The sequence below is a fragment of the Fundulus heteroclitus genome, unplaced genomic scaffold (genome assembly GCF_011125445.2).
Source record: "Fundulus heteroclitus isolate FHET01 unplaced genomic scaffold, MU-UCD_Fhet_4.1 scaffold_54, whole genome shotgun sequence".
Classification (NCBI taxonomy): Eukaryota; Metazoa; Chordata; class Actinopteri; order Cyprinodontiformes; family Fundulidae; genus Fundulus; species Fundulus heteroclitus.
This window is the reverse complement of record NW_023396967.1, coordinates 2,234,782-2,248,857: the sequence shown is the minus strand read 5'-3', so window position 1 is coordinate 2,248,857 and position 14,076 is coordinate 2,234,782. Positions and strand designations below refer to the sequence as shown.

The 14,076-nt window shown below is 40.5% G+C and overlaps 1 protein-coding gene across 1 annotated transcript in view; it reads right to left on the bottom strand.

The window, feature by feature from the left end:
- Positions 1 to 13,656, bottom strand: part of LOC105926068 (poly(rC)-binding protein 4) — a 62,896-nt gene extending 49,240 nt beyond the window's left edge. The window contains exon 1 of the mRNA XM_036132773.1: positions 13,453 to 13,656. The gene's annotated coding sequence lies outside the window, so the exon portion shown is untranslated. The remainder of the gene's footprint in view (positions 1 to 13,452) is intronic.
- Between the last annotated feature and the right edge of the window lie 420 nt (positions 13,657 to 14,076).

The following is a 14,076-nucleotide window of genomic DNA, read 5'->3' as shown; positions in this document are numbered from 1 at the left end:
CAGATTTATAGAGACATGAAAAGGAAGAATCCTAAACCCAAAAAAAGCTGGGGGATTTCAATTTGAAAAAGATTTACGAGTTAATGTAATACAAAACATGTATATTCATATTAAATTGAATGTAATGTAATGCATTTTTGAGGGAAATATAAGACGAGTCTCAAAACGTAATACGACTTAATAAACCCAATTGCAAACATTTAACATAACAGCATAACATACTAATCTAATACAATGGGAGCCAGACACCAATATTGTTGTTGTTTTTTTGTATCTAACTTACATGAAAGATGCCAAGGATAAAAGCAGCCAGCATACATCCCTTGACAACCACCAGCAATATTTTCTTTCTTGTCATGTTTTCAGTATCTTTCACTCCAAAGAGACTGCTGAGATTAAAAGGATCTGTACAACTGACTTGTGTGGAGAGTCGGTCACCTGTTCTGAGGCAACCGCATCCATCAAAAAAAAAACGGTAAACAGACGGCTACGGGCTGGAGTAGGACACAAAGAAGGAACGAGGACATGTCTCACCTTCATGGTGAATGACAGAAACAATGTCTGCTGTCTGCATATAGGAAGGCCCGATGCACACACAAAGGCGGAGAGGACGAGGCGGCCCCTTGGGTGGACACGTATGGAGCAGTAGGTGAGAGGGTGTCGATGTGTGTACACACGCACAGCAAGGGCCAGATATTACAACCATCCAAACGCACACGCCACGCCACTCCATACACACCCACACATACCACCATATTCACAGCACCAAAAACTAACATGCAGCTGCTGGGATGAAAGGCTCCGGAAATTTATACGGCACACATATGGGCAGGGAAGACGTCAGGCTGAAACACAAGAGCAAACAGGCTTTGATCTGCCGAGAAGTTCCTCAGGAAGACTCAGCGTATCAGTCTGTCGTGAACCAATTCGAGCAACAGCAAAGCTCGAGCACATGCAGTGACACGACGACAGATGTCCTCAGACGATGATGAAAAATACGAGGCGCGGACTGAGCAGACCTCAAGGCTGCTCCTCAAACAGCTCCTCGTCACTCTCCTCTAAATTTAAATGAGATGCTTAGCGATTACACGCTTCCATACAAGGGTCCTATTTTGTAAACTATATATTAAGACCTGATGTGCTTCTGTCCATTAAACTGACCACACACCGAGGGCAAACACGGCTACACAGGAACTGTATGCGACATTACAGTAGCAATATTGTAATGATCAAAACTATTTGCACATTCGTAAAGAGGAAGCAAAACTATCCATGATTTTGAGTTTTTATTTTACATAAAAAGGCATGGATTTGTCTTAACCTGATACCGCTAAACAAAATGCAAGTCAACCCTGTGCCTTCGCAGGTCACCTATTTCATGAAAATAATCCACATGTGTGTAATTGTAAGGCCTCAGGAGGTTGTTAGAGATCTTCAGGGAAAAAAAAAAACACAAAACAACCATGGCGGTCAACCTAAACTGACATTGTAGGCAAGGAGAGCGGTAATCAGAGAAGCAGCCAAGACCCCAAAGATCTACAGCTATTATGCACCCCACAAACCTGGTCAATGTAGAAGAAGAAGACCCTTGTGGAAAAAAAAGCCAAGACAAATCCTGGCTGCTGTTTACCACAAACCATGTGAGAGACAAAGATAGCCTGTGGAAGACGTTGGTCTGGTCAGATGAGAGCAAAATGTAACTTTTAGGCCTGCATGCAAAGCAATACGTCTGGTGGAAGACTATCTTTGCTCATCACCCTGGACACACCACCCTATTGTGACACATGAAGGTGGCAGCACCATCTTTTTGAAAGCTCTTCCAAGGCAGGGACAATGAAGCTGTGGATGGGAAGATGGATGGAGGTAAATATGGGGAAATGCTACAATCCTACATCCTACAACATGCCAGTGGTTGAAATGGACTGAGGTGGAGGTTCCCCTTCCAATGGGGAATGGACTGGTTTAGCATATGCATATGCATGTGTTCAGATCGATCTAATTTAGAATCTATGGCACAAATGTGAAATTGCTGTTTTCAATCCAGTCTGAATGAGCTTGACCTGTTCTGCAAAGAATGGGCAACTATTTCCGTCCATCTGTGCAAAGTTGGCAGAGACATACGCTTCACAATTATGTGATACTTTGAGTTTCTTTCAGATAAAATCCCAATGAAATGCACTGAGGTTGGTGGGTGTAAAAAGAACAAAGTGTGAAAAAGTTCAAGGGATTGAAATAGTTTAGTAGACCACTGTTCATTTGGGTTATCACCAACATAACTTCACAAACTTTGCCACTGGGTTATTTTATTCCAGCTAGACCTTCATAGTAAAGTCTGATTGAAGAAAATTCATCTAAACCTCATCAAAACAGCCAACTTTTCTATACACTGTTCACCACATAAACCTTTCCAAAAGGTGTTTAAGAGAAACCAGGTATAAAGCTTACACAGAAAAAGGCAAAAACGCACAGAGAACATGTAGTTCATCTGATTTTTAATATAAAGGTCAGGGTATCTATAAAGTGTCAAACATTACATCTATATAACTTACAAGTACTCGATTTGATCAGGGAGGTTACTACAAAGCAGCTTCAATTCCTCAATCTCTCCACTGAGATGAGATAAAACATCAGGGTTTTAGTTGTGAAACAGGAGAGGCTTGAAATTAAAGAGCACTGTTTCATCTCTCGGCATGTCTGTCTCAGCTCTGTCACATATAATGAGACAGGTCAGGCCTTGGCACAGAGGGGACTGCGCTCTCCTATCAGCCCCCGGCTTCATCTGTTGTTAAAGCGTAACCGTGTCAGCCTGCAGTGCAAGTCGCCTGTCAACCGCAGGGGCCCTGAAGAAGGTTATCAGACCCCCCTGCGCCTGCTGCTCCTGCAGCCGGCCAACAGAGAGGGAGCCCAACAGTTGTCTCTGCCGTCCGTTTGCGTCCTTTCATCAAAGACGTAGAAAACTGAAGAATGTTTCTTCTTTCAGGTTTTATCTACATGACTTCTTTAGATTTGAGGGACTTTTAAATTTCTCGTGTGTCCTTCTTTATTCTCCAGAGAAACTAAGAGGTACTTGCGCCGATTATTTAGAGATGAACGTTGACTAGATTAAAGTCAACTTGATCATTTCAAACACACAAATATATTTGGGCAATGCTTAATGTTAGAGTTTGAATGTGCAACATTTTAACATATTTTTTTTCTCTTTTCACTGCATCGATAACTATAGCAAAAATAATACTGTCTGTTGCTGTAGGTTTTTAGTTACCCAATCTATTTTTAGTTGTAAGACACAGTATCAGCCACAGTTACTGGCACCCTTGGTAAGATAAAAAAAAAAAAAAAAAAAAAAAAAAAAAAAAGCCATAAAATGAATTGTTACAGCTTGGTAACGCCAAGGTGTCACTGCAAATCTCCAAAACTGATTTTAGGAGATTTTTTTTCACCTACCCAGGGTAAATATGGGACCTTAATTGTTTAAAATGTGTAAATTATCGCTCTGGTTGCACATATTTCACAATGCAGGAAAACAGGAGGTCATTGATTGGTAATAACACAATCCTAAACACTCTGATCAACCAGTCAAAAAGAAACTATAAATTACTAAAAGCCTTCAGCTACATTTAAATTTTAAGAACTATTAAGGCTGGAAAGGATTATAGCAACACCGATTTTAAGAACATTTGTTTTTTTGATAGATAAATATACTGAAGTTAAAGCTTGGATTTTTTTTGTGTTTTCCGTGTGAGACACGTTTTCACCAATCAAAGGTAAAGGATACACCAATAGCTTGGCCATTTTTTTTTTTAAATCATCGAGAGGATTTGCTTTTCCTTTTCATTAAATTAATTAAGCACAAAAACTTTAATCATGCAATTTTAGCTTTTTTGAGCTTAGTTTCCAATTCCTTAATTATCTATTGGATTAAAAACCTCTACCTCTAGCAAATTACCAGCTGAACATTTCCTTCTATTTTATGTTATGGTCCTTAGAAATAAATAAACTAGATTTAGTGGAATATCTGAATCAGCAATTAGGGATTGGCCAGGGAAAGCCTGAATGGCCCACTTCTAATTATAAGATCAGGATCTCTCTATGCAGCAGTTACATGCCAAGCTGTTGTCATGAACTCACTAGATATAGCCAAAGGTGCTTTGTATGTGGAAGAAGCAGCATTTCACATCACCTGTAAAACATGTAGCAGAGCATGATGGCCTGAGCACATTCAGCTACCAGAGGTCCCAGGTCATTGATGTTTATTGATTAAATGACAAAAAAGAGGAGCAGCTGGTAGAAACCTGTCAGCTCAAATGGAGCCAAAGCTGATTGCGTGAAGCTTCACAGTACAGATGTACAAAGTTAAAACCAGCTAAAGTAAGCCGGTATGTCCTAAAGGCGAAGAGGTGGATTATTCTAAACAGGCTGAATCCTTAAGTCACTTGAACTGAACATGATTAAAGGGTTTTACTCTCTGAAGGTAAGAATAAAGATGCAAAGACCCTCAAACGACTGAAAACAGCTGCAGCAAAGTCCTGGTGAAACATCACGAATGAGAAAACCCATTCTTTGATGCTTACACATCTCTTTGGATTTCATGAAGTCAGTGCATGCAAAGACCTCGTGGTAAGGCATTTAAAAAAAGAGGCATTTAAAAAAAAATTCTCCATGTTGACTTATATTTAAACCCATGAAAATAGGAATTTAATAACACCTCTGATTCATATTTCCTCAATTAGGTGTGAAATCCATGGAGTTACAACTGAGTCTTAACTCCTGGTTTGCTATATAGAAAATGTTGCTCGTTTAAGAAGTAACTGCCTTTAAAATGAACAGGAAACTATTTTATTTCTCCTATTTAACAGTATGTCCTCCTCACAAACAGATACAAATTCAGGCAATAATGTTTTTGACTGCATGCTGCCCAGGATAAGGGACTGCTGCAAGGTCAGTTACTTGATGCAGACGGACAAGCTTCCTTTGATACAGATGAACCAGGATATTTACATATCCATATTTACCTATAAAAAGGCATGCATACGCCATATAAAAAGGCACATGATCTTTTTTTTTTCTTACAGCCGGATGATAAATCAGACAAAAATGCTCCTGTTATAGCTCAGTTTTAATTACAAAAACTATTTCTATCTGTTAAATGCTAAAATAATGGCAGAGATTTTTTTCCCATTACTTTCTTCTTATTTCTAAGTTTCTGACAGGTTCATTTACAACGTTTGAGTTAGATGGAGGAACACCTGCGGATGTATTTTAAGGCAACGCCTCACACATGCTGGTTGTCTGTGTGATGTCATGGCAAAGCTGAGAGAAGTCTGGCAAGAGGCCCAAAGTTGTTACGGTCATCTGTTCAAAGGATTATAAGTAAGTCTAAACAGCAGCCACCGTATCCTTCAGTAGCAAAACACTGTAGATTCTGTGTCCCAGAGATAAACTGGGTTTGGTGTTAAATGTACAAATCCTACTCGAAACAAAAAGCAAAATACCGTATGTAGATCATGGATAAAGCTGGGGAGTGAAATAATCATCAGTGCACCTGGTTCTTTACTAACAAGGGCAGGAAAGGCATTATTATTATTGCAGTTTGCAAATACGATCAGATTTGGAAACATGTCCTCTGCACGGATGAAACCAAATCCAAAGTACATTTGGAGGAAAAAGGGGAAAGGGGAAGCATCATGTTGCGGGAATGCTTTGCTGCAAGACGGAAGAACATTATATGGGGACATTTTAGCAGCATTTCATAACATCAGTGATTCTTCCAAATAGACAATGACCCTAGCATTGTCACCACATTGGTTGTAATCTGATTGATGGACAACAAAGTCAATGATTTGGAGTGGATATTGCAAAGCCCTGACCTTAGTCCCCATAGGCATACCTGAAAAGGTGTGTGGATCAGTTCCATCAGTCCTTCCATCAGAAATGGGCCAATATTCCTTCACACTATTGTGTGAAGGTGGTGGAAGGATATCCAAAATGTTTGACCCAAGTCATAAAGTTCCACAAGCAATTCTACTAAATTGTAGGCAATGTACATATGTCTACCTCTACGTTTAAAGTGAAAATTACTTTAAAATATTTCTGTTGCTACTCTGGCAATTACTAAACAAAAATGATTTTGATGATTCCAACTGTTGTACAGCAGGAAGAGTTTAGTTTGATTTACTGGGGAAATGTTTGTAAATTTCAGGTTTTACTGGAACTTTTTACCATATGTTATATAATATGAACAACTATATTTCACTTTATTACATTAAAATTACAATCATATTGGATTGTATGTAATTGAAGTTGAATCTGACCATATGATTGAATTGTACTTTAATGACTTGGATCTCTTTGATGATCCATTTCTATATAAGTAGGTGAGACTGGGATCTTTTTGTTTTGCAATGTGTCCTTGCGATGACATTTGTAGTGAATTGGTACTATATGAATAAACAAAATTAAATATCTTTATTGAATTAGAAAGAATGGTTTCCAAACCGTCTAAGTGGTGTGAGCTGATATATTCAAGCATTCCTCTTATTACTCCAGCGCCCACTTACTGCATGTCAAAGCGTTTGTCATACGAGAGCCAAAGACCAACTTCTCTGGGCAAATCTGATGAAAAGTTAGGACGCTTTCTCTCTGTAATTTCATAGTCAGGCCTTAAGGAGAGAGCAATGCTAATTCATTCCTACTTCGAGCCTATCAATAAGCACCCACCCATTAAAGAGCATTGATTGGGTCCTGATGTTGGTTTAGCAGAAGACGCTATCTTCTGATTAAGTAAATCCACCTTTCTTCCCCCTCCTAGCGACTCCCAGCACAGTTGAAACAACTGAAACGCATGAATAATGAACCTTGCAGAGCCTTGTTTCTGAGTCATTGATTGTCATCTCCCAAGCGGCTGCTGGTTCCAGACACACAGTGACACTGTCTGAGCCTGAATTGCAGCTGGCTTTAGTTTTAGAGTAGGTGGACTGGGGCCCAAGCCTATACAACAGTTGACAAATTGTTTTGAACTACCAATTAGTCTAAAAACAGAGGCTCTTTCAATGTAACAGCCTTTGACTGGTTGTGAGTAAAGCGTTACTCTTGCTTCTCAGGAGTGTTTGTTCCTCCAGCACAAACCGCTGGGATTTCCTGATCACTTGCTTTGCTTCCCAAAAGCATCCCTGCTGATATCATAGAGCCTCCATTAGCTTCATATATCAATTTCAATGTATTTTTTTTTCCCCTTTCTTGTACCGCGGCGAATACTCTATGGCAGGGTATTAGCTCCAGCCTTCTCCCCATCCCTCTTACTGGATGAAGGTCACTCCCTATATCTGCAAAATGACTTTTCTTTCTCCTCTTTCATCCTGCTCTCCTCCCATCCTCCACACCAGGGCATGAGTCAGAGAATCTGACACCTCAGGAGGAGAGAGGAGGAGAACAGAAGAGATGGAGGGGGGAAAAGGGGGGAGGCAAACAGAGAGGCAAAGAAGGAGGGACGGCGATAGTTGGAGGGAGAAGAGACGAAATGATCAATATCTTTTAGAAACAAGGAACAGGAGACGACTTGGTTCGGCTTTAACTCCTTGACACATAAGAGACACTGTATCAAACATGGCAATTCGATTTGTCAGTGAACAGTTGGTGCTGGGACTAATTTCCTTCCATCTAATTCCAGCTCTTTGTGTTTTATTTGGCTTTAAAATGGTACTATTTCAAGCAGTGTTCACTCTGAAGTATGCAGAACCAATGGTGTGGTAGTTGTGATAAAACATTGCCATGCACATTGAGCCGAAACTACATATTACATAAGCTCCAAAACAAACTGAGCACAAACCCAAAAATAGTGCAGGCCCTGTTAAATATTTCAGGGCCTTGCCATCTGAAGGGGGATAAAAAGGTTTTTTTTTTCCCCCCTCTTAGTCGCAATAGAAAACACACACACACACACACACACACACACACACACACACACACACAGACATGCAGATGGCCAGCTGAAAAGAAAAACCTCCATTTAGCGTACGGCGGAGCAAAGCGGATTACTGTTGCCATTGCAGTCTTTTAGCTTTCTTGCTTGATGTACAAGACTTATTTGACTTAACATACACACATTGCTATTTCCTTACTGATTTCCCGTGCCAGAGTCAGCCCAAGATAATATGAGACTCTGGGCAGAATTTGATTTTATGCCAGTCCACCAGCCAACTACCATTACATCATTAATATCTCTTCAAAAGTTGCTCACCCTGAATATTTGCATGTTGACCATTAATTGCGTGGTTAAATAAAGCGCTTTCGCACTATTGTGTAGCACACACAATTTGATGAGCCGGGCTGCCATGGACTTTTTTTGGACAAATTCTTCACCACTTGAGACCCAGCATCTCACACACACCATGCATTTTTCACTTGTTCATCCCTGCTACAGATTTGATGCAACCACGACCTAAATTGCACCGAAATGTGGCAGTAGCAACAAAGTCAAATCTCCTACTACGATATGTTCTTTTCACTGATTAAGATTGACTCACCTTTCTAAAAACTAATTCATTTGGTGGATAGTTTGCGTAGCTGATCCTACTATACGCGATAAATAAAAAATAAAGAATTAAACTTGACATGCAAACCGCAAAGATATCCCACAAAATCCCCTTAATTTCCTCACATTTAGAACCAACACATTTTTCAGTCTGAAACATTGAATATGGAAACAGCACGACAGCTTGAGTAAAGCAACACTCTACTTATGTATAATTGATGTTGAGATGTATGGTGCCCATAAAAAATATTTAAACTGCAATCGCCATCGCAAAATCAGTGTGTGCATTATCTCAATTGAACAGGGACAATTTGGATGCAATATGTGGTAGGCTCTCATATTTCAGTTGAGACGCCTTCATGCTCTGTATTTCAATAATATAGTCAGTCGGGGGTCGGGAGGCAATTTGATTTGTTGTTGTTGCGCGCATAAAAAAATTGTTATTCCTAAATTGATTACTTTGCAGTGTCTCTGAAATATAACTCCAGCACAGACACAAGCAGGAGAAATGCTTAAAATTTTTTTTCACTTGTGCCAATAAATTTGAGCTATCACAATGGATATTTTTCTTAATTAAGGACGTTCAGGTCCAGGGTTTTTTGGTTCTAATCCGATCCCAATGTCATAGTTTAAATATCTGATAATAAAAATATTTTCCATTTCCACTTCATTGTAGTCTCTGTGTTCTATAAAATAGTATAAATAAAATTCAAAGGTGCTGTTAACCACAGTTTTTTTTAAGCTAATGCTATCAGCTCTGTGCCTTTTTTGAGGTATAAACCGAAAAGGTTTCTGCCATGAATAGTAAATAATCATGCATGACCGGCCGTAATCCTATCACATGAGAGATTGAGAGACGTAGGTTTAAAGAGCTCAGTAAAATAGGAGTTGCCTATTTAAGTCAAACAAAGCCAAGAACATATGATGGTGACATTTTTAAATGGAAAACAGGCTTAAATCGGAGGCAACCGCCTTCTATCACCTGAAAAACTTTTCCAGGATTAAAGGACTAATGTCCCAGCAGGATCTTGAAAAACTCATCCATGCATTTATTTTTAGACAAATCGATTACTGTAACGGTGTCCCTACAGGTTTCCCAAAAAAGTTAATCAGACAGCTGCAGCTGATCCAGAACGCTGCTGCCCGCGTCCTCACTAGGACTAAGAAGGTAGAGCACATCACCCCAGTTCTAATGTCCTTACACTTTAAAATACTTTTTAGTCTATAAATCACTGAATGGCTTAGCACCTAAATACATCACAGACTTGTTATCAGTGTATCAACCCTCCAGACCACTAAGGTCGTCTGGCTCCAGCCTACTCTGCATACCTAGAACCAGAACCAAACACGGAGAAGCAGCATTTATGCTCCACTTATCTGGAACAAATTTCCAGAAAACTGTAAAAGTGAATACTGAGTTCCTTTAAATCAAGATTAAAAACACATTTGTTTAGGATTGCCTTCAACTGTTCTAGTTAAACTGTTTTACTGAAACATCCTTAGTTTACGTCTGTAGTCCAACTCTTTTTTTAAATCGGTAATATTTGCTTTAAGTCTCCATTTTCCAATGTTTTACTTTATTTCAATTTTCCTACATTTTATTCCAACAGTTTTTTTTTACTTGCTTTTATTCTGTTTTTATTTTCCTATGTTTAAATTATGTAAAGCACTTTGCATTGGCCTTGCGCTGAAATGTGCTATCCAAATAAACTCGCCTTGCCTTAAATAAATTTTGTTTATGTGCCCAACAGATTTGTTGCTGACCAATCAGCTCTCTGCTCTCTGAAACAACAGACGCATTGGTGGCCTCAGCTTGCTCTCCGATCCAAGAATAATAGTGTCGTCAGTACCATTTGATCAGATCAGCTCCATCTCTGGTCATTATAACTAGTACATTTGTCCAGAAATTCTAATTTTAAAGACTAATTAATTATCTAGAATTTTCTATTTGTAGGGTTTTATTGTTCAAATCAAAAGTAGGCAAAAATAGTCATAAATACCCCTAAAAGTTAGAAAGGGAAGTGGTGAGAAGTAAATTGCTCTTGGGGGGCACCGTTGGTTGTGTATGACTTTGCCCGGGTCTGCTCCGTTCAAAATGGACAGAATGAAAGCTGCTCTTTGGGGATAACTTCTGAACTAAATAAATCACGCTCATGAGACTCTTTAAGAGACACAACGGCGGAGTCACGCGGTCTGCTCGGTCAATCCGTGAAGCTCAACACAGAGCTATCTTTTCATAGCCGGCACCGCCTGAAGCCCTGACGGCAACAGGGGCTGTGTTCAGACCAGAGTCACATTGTGCCTCAGAAGAAGGAATCTGCTGTTGTTTATCTGTGTTCAAGCTACAGCTACAAATCAACAAGTCTTCCCGCTAAAACTTAAGGCTAGAGTATGCAAAACCGGAGCCAAAGAGCCACAGAAGGTTGCCATTAGAGTGCAACCTGTTTGGGATAATTACTTGAATGCAGGCTAATACCTATAGGGGATTTTGTTGAAATCCTACAGAGGAAATTAAGTTGTATCACAACAACGCTCCTTTGGCAACAGCATAGAATGTATTGCCTGGATTTAAATGATTATCCTAATTTGCCTCATAAAAGGTACAGCTCTATAATACAAACAAAATCTAATTGTGACCAACACCTACACAGTAGGATGACACATGTCCAAAAATATGTTGGTGATTTGTCTACATTATCCAGGACCCGGGGTACATGTTTAGAATTTGTTTCTCTCTGCAAAATCGTGTAAAAAAAAGATTCGGCACGAGGCTACATTTACTTGATGACTTCAAACTAAAACTGTTGCCCCCCCCCTTCCCCCCCTGCTTTCCCTCGGCCAGAACAGAGGGATTATTGGCAGCTCCCAGACGCTGGAGCAGCACATGTCAGGATCTGGCCTCCGTTATTTATGAAGCCTCTCAGCCCCCAGCCTCTCTCTGCAGCGCAAATGCAGGTGGGCTTTCATTATTGAAGATGTTCTTCCACTTCTTATTAGATCTCAACCTCTCAGAGTGCATTAAGGAATTGAATCTGGACAGAAAGGCAGCGATACATGATGGTCTGACATTGTACCCCCTGGAGTTCCTCTAAAATGCAGTTCTGGCACACATCAGCTAAATTGTTTGTTGTATTCTGGTTCGAGGAATAGGCTAAGTATTGTGTTTGCACTCCGGCAGACGCCCTTTTAACCACTCACAACCACAGAGTAAAAATCTGTTCCGTATTGATTTCTCCTAGGTGCTCAGGAGGACAAATCTGAAATGACTTATCAGATCTATTTAGTAAAAAAGACCATGTTGCGCATTTCATCCAGCTCCCAGAAACTGAAGACTTGTTTGTGATGGTTTCGCATTTGTCTCTTCTTTGGTACATATCCCTTTGTAACAATCGTTTTCCACATGCATACAGGAACCACAGTCAGGGTTTCGGTCAGCTGTTTTTATTTTTGAGGTGATTAGTAGCCTGTTTCGTTGAAGATTAGGCTAAAGTGTAAAGAAAAGGCACACACAAAGAAGTACCATTGGACATGCACTGAGAAATTGGCTGTTCTCTGGAACTGGACAACTTTCTATTCGCTGGCTATAAATATCTTGTGTTTTTTTACTTTGAAACCATAGTGAAATCCTGTCTAAGTGCAGAGCTGTGTAACGATGACAGCTCTCTGTCACATTTGCAGATTAAAACTGCCTCTAGCCCAAATATAAATTATTAATGATAAATCAAGAATGATGACATTGGATACGGCTGTTATTTAGTTTGAAGGGATCCTGTACAAAAAATGGATACCTTTGGATATGCTCCACTTCTTGTACACATATTTATACAGCAAACTCATCCCTATAAATGGCAGGATTTTACACCATTTTTGGATTTGAGGTTGTTGTTGTTAAAAAAAAAAAGAAATAAAGCATTGTTTGATTTTACTGTAACCACTTTTATAGTGAAAAATATTTAAGTTTGAATTTATCCATAAAATGGGGGAATGCTTTTCTTTAATTCAAAGTTGTTAAGAGAAACATAGGCAAAGCAGAGCTTTTCAAAATCGGTGGGCAGAAATCCACCACTGAATCTTTGATCAATACATCCCTGGGGACTAAAATTTAACTCAGTAAAATTTTGCTACAGAGGGAACTAGCCATAAAAAAAACATAATTATTCTGTATCTCTGTAAACAACAGACAAATAATGTATTTAAGAGTCTCTGAAACTCAGCAATGGACCAAATGCAAGGACAGATTTTTTTTCCCCCTCCTCCAGTGTTATAATGAAAGTGAAGAACAGGTGTCCAGCCAAATGGTATCAGCACTTAGTTACTGCTTTAAATCTTGTCTCCTCATCATGAAGACGGCGCATCTATCCAGCGCAGCGCATGGTGCAATTAGGCATCTTGGTGAATAATGGTGCTGTCACACGCAGTCGCTGCCTCAGCACCAAGCAGGCGCCCACTGTACTGTACTTGTTGAGAACAGTCTTTGTGCTCAGGACTGGCCTCGTCTTCAGCGGGGTCCGCTTTTATTACCATAAAACCCTCCACACAAACACACACAAACACACACACACACAACAAGAGACCAGTTGTTTGCTCATTTGAACACTTTCTGCCATATTCTGGGTTTGACCAACACAGACAGGGCATAGAGATTATGGCTCCAATGATACAAATACAGGCAGAAGATTTATTGCACGCGCTATGCTTCTCGTGCCAGCGCTTGAAGATATAAGCGATTGAGAGTAGCGACACGGACAGAGAGAAACAACAGCGATTTAATTAATATCGGTGGCTTGAGGTCAACACAAGTTTTCATCTCTCGTCGCTTTTAGAGACACGCTTCCAGAAATAACGCAAGATCAGACCTAAAATGTCACTTTTTCCACAGGAGCGATCTCCGTTGGAAATCAGGCACCAAGGCGTCCACTTACCCGTGTTCATGAAAGAGGTCGCCGGCTGCTGTAGTTCCCTGAACTATTCCCTCGGATCTGCCTTTATCGGCCTTTGTATCCACATGTAGTCCGGTGGCTCGGAGGTGGAGAGCGGACTGTGCGCTCCCGGTGTGTCTGAAAGACTGTAGCGCAGGGAGCCTGTGCGCCGGGGAGGGGGAACGCTCTCTCTCTCTCTCTCTCTCTCTCTCTCTCTCTCTCTCTCTCTCTCTCTCTCTCACACACACACACACACACACACACACACACCACACACACACACACACAGATTTGCGTTTCTTCCAACTAACACTAACGGTCTCGGGAGAAGCATGAAATCTCTGGGCTCAGCTGCTCTGCTCCGTTGGATTCCCCCGCCTCTCTCGGTGAATTTGCTGGGGGTGTGTGAGCCCCTTCTGTCCTCGCAGGACCACGGTCTGGGTGCGCGACGTACTTTCTGCCGTGCGTCGCGGCGCAGCTCCGCGCATTTTACGATCATTGTGTGTTGGAAGTTAAACGGCCGTATCCCCGCACGGGTGTGTATTTCAAGCAGGGAAGTTGGAAAGTTTGGAGCAATTTCATCCAAACCTGCTTTTTTCCCCTTCCTGTCTTTTTATTCTAAACATT